Raw genomic sequence first — 6,000 nt, 5'->3', positions numbered from 1 at the left:
ATAATTCTGTAGCCGGGGGGAGAGGGGGAAGAAGGGGAAACAGATGAGAAAAGGCTTTTGTGAGGGAATAGCCTTAAAACTTTTACACCTGTTTTATTCTCCTGGGGGAATTCACAAAGAGAATGGGAACAATTCACTAAGCAGGCAGGCTGCTACATTCTGTTCTGCCTGAGGGGACAGAGTCTGCCCCATGCATAGCTCCTCAGAAATACCCCGAAGTCCTGCCCTTCCACACCAAGCATGCTGCAATAGCAGGTGAGACAGTGTCTCTCTCTCACACATGCACGACTGCCCAGCCCCTCCTTCCCAGCAGTGACTTACATCTCTACCAGCTGCTCCAGGTGCACAAACTGACCTGTCTGTGCTGCCGGGGAGGGGTGCATGACTGCTCTTGCGGCTTCCCTTTGCTTCCCCATCTGAAGTCATTTTTCTGTGGGGAAGCAAAGAAACCTGTGGGGGACATGAATTCTGCACACGCGCAGTGACACAAAATTCCCCCAGGAGTAATGTATCAGTGATGTCCAAGTGCACTTAAACAGAGCAGAACAATGACAATACTTTATTAATAATTAATTACAGTGATTTCAATGAAGGATTATTAAGCAGATCACATTGAAGAACGCTGTTCTACAGGTCTCCCCTGACAGACTAGGACAATCATTTGAAAAGTGAGAAAATGTTACAGTTAATAAACATTTTTCTGGGTAGACCGGAAGGAAAGCTGATAATTGGTAATAGTTAATTCCTGTCTCAGGTACCAAGAATAGCTCCTGTGATTCCTCCTTAGAAAATGCCATTAGCATCCAAACCATAGAAAGACAGAATAAAATTCTGGTTCTGTTGAAGTCAACAGGAGTTTTGCCATGTCACCGAGGAAAGACATGTTAAATCAACCTCTGCTAATGGTATATTACCATTTAAAACTAGAATTGACTAGAAAATACGCCAAGCGATGGAACTGTTATAACCTCCTTTCAGGTTTATGGCACAGCCTGTTGGGGCCTGATCCAAAGCCCATTGAAAGAAATCAATAGGAATCTTCCAATTGACTCCAAGGGGCTTTAGAACAACTCCCTGGATCTCATTACCAAGAATGTTTCCTGATATTTACCCTAAATTTTCATTTAATTGTCTCACTGACTTGTAGCACCCTAAATATTATGTTGCTTTCTGCTCACCAATAGTTGTACACTGAGGCAAAATGTAACTGCTTTCTTTCTTACTGATGACAGACAATTGGGCTAATGTCTGAAAGGAGAATTTTAACAGAGCTGTGCAAAAATTGACATACATACAGCAAAATTAAAGAGTCAAGTCTGCCTCCTTTCTGCTTTCTGAATGGGGATGGGAATGAGTTGTTATATAGTCCAGCATTACTTCTCAGAAGTGAAAAGGCAGCTTTCACTTGCAAACAAAAATATGAATGGTATACTGGAGATGTACTTCTCTGAGATGGAGTATTTAATTAGATTCTGTTTAATGGATGCAAAGGACACTAATTCAAGGCCAACTAACAAAAGACATTTTAGCAAATGTAGGGCAAGTTTTAACAAGGTCCCTCCTACAACAGGAAAGAGAATGCCTCAGACCACTATCTCTCTCAGCCTACACAGCAGCTGCTTAGTTTCACTTCCTCATCTCGCATGGAAGGAGTGGTTTATACCAAAAACTGCATAATCTAGATTTACATAGAGATCCCAATGACACAGAAAGGCTTCTGCAAACACCTGAAGTGGAAGCAAAGGTTGAAGAGGAAACAATTTGCTGAATACAAACACTAGCTATATGATGATCAACAGAGTTCAAAGAAAACCTTGTTGAGCAAGAAAGGGAGCTTCAGAGGAAAACTCCAGAGGACGTTAGATTAAATTAGCAAAAGCAGAGAAAAACATTGAGCTGTGCTTCATAAATTTCCCCCACTTGTGATGCATCACTAAGAACAGATAGTTAGCTACAAAAAGCTTTGTGGGAGAGCAAGTGGGTAGAAATGGAGAAACTCAGAAGGAGGAATTGCACACAAGAGAGAAGAGATGACACAAAAATTGGGGGAGCGGTAAATAAAGAAGAGGACAAGTCACTAATACATTCTACAAGTACATTAGAAGCAAGAGGAAGACCAAGGACAGGGTAGGCCTGTTACTCAATAAGGAGAAAAAAACAATAACAGAAAATGTAGAAATGGCAGAAGTGCTAAATGACTTTTGTTTTGATTTTCACCAAAAAGGTTAGTAGCGATTGGACGTCTAACATAGTGAATGCCAGTGAAAATGAGGTAGGGTCAGAGGCTAAAATAGAGAAAGAACAAGTTAAAAATTACTTAGACAAATTAGTTGTTTTCAAGCCGCCAGGGCCTAATGAAATACATCCTAAAATACTCAAGGAGCTGAGGAGATATGTGAGCCATTAGCGATTATCTTCAAAAAGTCATGGAAGACTGGAGAGATTCCAGAGGACTGGAAAAGGGCAAATATAGTGCCCATCTATAAAAAGGGAAATAAGGACAACCCGGGGAATTACAGACCAGTCAGCTTAACTTCAGTACCTGGAAAAATGATGGAGCAAATAATTAAGCTATCAATTTGTGAACACCAAGAGGATAATAAGGTGATAAATAACAGTCAGCGTGGATTTGTCAAGAACAAATCATGGCAAACCAACCTAACTGCTTTCCTTGACAGGCTAACAAGCCTTCTAGATAGGGGACAGTTTTCAAGTACATAAAAGGTTGTTAGAAGGAGGAGGAAGAAAATTGTTCTCCTTAACCTCCAAAGATAGGACAGGAAGCAATGGTCTTAAAATGCAACAAGAGCGGTTTAGGTTGGACATTAGGAAAAGCTTCCTAATTGTCAGGGTGGTTAAGCACTGGAATAAATTGCCTAGGGAGATGGTGGAATCTCCATCAGTGGAGATTTTGAAGAGCAGGTTAGACAAACACCTGCCAGGGATGGTCTAGATAATATAGTCCTGCCATGAGTGCAGGGGACTGGACTAGATGACCTCTTGAGGTCCCTTTCAGTTCTATGATTCTATAATTCTAATAAAGAGCAATCTAGATCACTTGGTAAACTGGGCACAAGCAAACAATAAAAGTTTTAATATGGCTATCTGTAAATGTATACATTTAGGAACAAAGAATATAGGCTATACTTACAGGATGGGGCACTCTAGCCTGGAAAGCAGTGACTCTGAAAAAGATTTGGGGGTCATGGTAGGTAATCAGCTGAAGATGAGACCCCAGTGCGATGCTGTGGCCAAAACAGTTAATGCAATCCTAAAATGCATAAACATGGGAATTCTTGAGTAGGAGTAGAAAGATTATTTTACCTCTGTATTGGCACTGGTGCAATCACTGCTGGAATCCTGTGTCCATTTCTGCTGTTTCAAGAAGGATTCAAGAAGGATGTTGAAAAATTTGAGAGGGTTCAGAGAAGAGCCACGAGAATGATTAAAGGATTAGAAAACCTGCCGTATAGTGACAGACGCAGGGAGCTTAATCTATTTATCTTAACAAAGAGAAGATTAGGGGATGACATGATTACAGTCTATATATACCTACAGGGGGAACAAACATTTAAAAATGGGCTTGTAATGGGGTCGGCACCCACCTCTCACGAGCTCCCCCTTCTGGTCGGGTGTTAGCCTATTGTTTCTCTGTTTGAAATGGGGGTGGCACCCACCTCTCGCAAGCGCCCCCTTGGCCGATTGTTTCTTTGGCAGATCTTCAGTGACTCAGCCCTCCAGCTGAGTTACACACACTGTCTGTAGATGGAACAAACAAACCCCTTCCGGGGTATACAGTCTCTAACTTCTTTTTCACAGGCCAGGTATAGGGCCGTACTGTCAAGGCTTCCTTCCTGGAGACACTGCCTTCTATAACAGTCCAACCAGGGCCCATTGTGGTACCCTCACTTGGTGTGTCCTTTTTGGAAGCCCTCCCTGGGCTCAGTCTCTAAGCAGACCAACAGGGCCCATCAGGGTGCCCTCACTTGGTTTGGCTAGGTTCTGGGCTCAGTCCTTACTTGGTCCCCACAGTCAGCCAGGAGCTCCTTCTTAGCTCCCCCAGTCTTCAGCAGCCCTCCCTGGGCTCAGTCCTGCTTGCACTGAGCAGTTTGTGGTCATAGGCGCTGACTTTGTGGGTGCTCTGGGGCTGGAGCACCCATGGGGAAAAATTAGTGGGTGCTCTGCACACACTGGCAGCCAAGCTCCCCTCCTCCCAGTCCCACCTCCTCCTCCCCCGAGTGCGCTGTGTCCCCGCTCCTCTGCCTGCCTCCCAGGGTTTCCCGCCTGGTTAGCAAGCTCTGGGAGCAGGGGCAGGAGCAGGAACGTAGCGTGCTCAGAGGCGGAGGGGGGGCAGGGATTTGGGGAAGGAGTTGAAATATTGGCAGGGAGAGGGCGGAGTTGGGGCGGAGACTTTGGGGAAGGGGTTGGAATGGGGGTGGGGAAGGGGTGCAAGAGGCGGGGCCTCATGGAAGGGGTGGGGTGGGGGTGAGGCCAGGGGCAGAGGAGGGGTCGAGCACCCACGTGAAAGAGAGGAAGTCGGCACCTATGTTTGTGGTCCTTCAGTGCACATGAGGCAAAAACTTAGGTGATGAGGGAACTTTTAGCATGCAAACTTAGATACCAATTGAGTTTGAGTTTTGTGAATCACGGTGCAGCCTAAAACTGGGATTTAGGTGCCTAAAACTGGAGTTTAGGCATCTACGTGCTTTTGTAGATCCCAGCCAGCCTTGGAGTCTAGGATATATAGGCCACAAGGGTGGTATTCAGTGCAGTTAATCTGAAACCGCATCTCCACTTAGATGGTATTTGCCTTGAATCACAGGTATCCGGACAAACCAGTTAGTCATATGAATTGGATAATCCATACTAATTAGCTTTAGTTTGGTCTGATTCTGAGCTGACAAACACGTGACAGGGTAGTGTTGTACGCTCAGTATTCACTCCAGCCCCTAAACCTGAGACTGAGTAAATCCAGCCCACATGCAACTGACACAAGAAATGCTTTATTGCGGCTCATATGACCCATGTTACAGTTAATCTAATATCAAATCAGTTTATGAGGGAACTGAAACTTCGTGCAGATATAAAAAGAACTTCTGTTTTAAAAGGAAACACTCCAGAGGAAGGGGCTTCTCCAATTTTGAATAATTTATGGTTTAGAAATATTTGTGCTCATAAAGATTTGTAATGATATTTTATAACTGACAATATTTTAAGACTGAAATAGGGGCTTCTGAGCATGCCCAGGCTCTCCATCCTGTTAAATGTTACCTCTTTCTTTTCTTTACGATACCTCATAGGGCTGGATTGTTGTTAGCCTGGCAGGCATCTACAGAGGTGGTGGCAAGCATGGCAGGGTGCAAAGAACACCCTCTATTCACCTGTGCAAGGGGCAGCGGAAGTCCCAGTCCTTGAACTCCTGGTGCAAGGGGAATATCCAGTATCCAGAACATCATTAGAACCCCCAAAGCAGCCAGATAGAGGTGGCCTGTGGCTCTGCCCCTTTCTGTACTGGTCAGTGGAACAGGGCTAGTGAAAGGGAAACCTATTCTGCAGCCCTCAAGACTGTGACACAGCTCCCACTCTGGTGATGCTCCCAGTACTGTTGGCGATGTCACAAATTGTCGGTCTGGAGGAGATTGTAAGTACAGTAAATAAAATCCTTTTACGCAAATATCCTCCAGTCTGAAACTGCTGGGGAGAGAACAGGGGGAGCAATTTTAATGAAGAACTGCCTGAGAGCACCAGCTCACTTCCAAATAACCAGCCAATGGTCATAGCTTGTGCTTACCTAATATGGCCTGACATTCCTGTCACAATTCTTATGTTTCATTGATATGCAAGGACATTCCATAATACAAAGCTGAATATTCTGAATGTGCAATTAGTTGAATATCTGGATTATCAGGATAAATGAGACATTTATTACTGTACCCCCCTAAAACTGGGATGAAGTGAAGTTTATGATCAGGAAATAATTAAGTCTGGTTCAATAACAGG

Source organism: Caretta caretta, chromosome 1, assembly GCF_965140235.1.
Source record: "Caretta caretta isolate rCarCar2 chromosome 1, rCarCar1.hap1, whole genome shotgun sequence".
NCBI lineage: Eukaryota > Metazoa > Chordata > Testudines > Cheloniidae > Caretta > Caretta caretta.
This window is presented reverse-complemented; position numbering follows the sequence as displayed.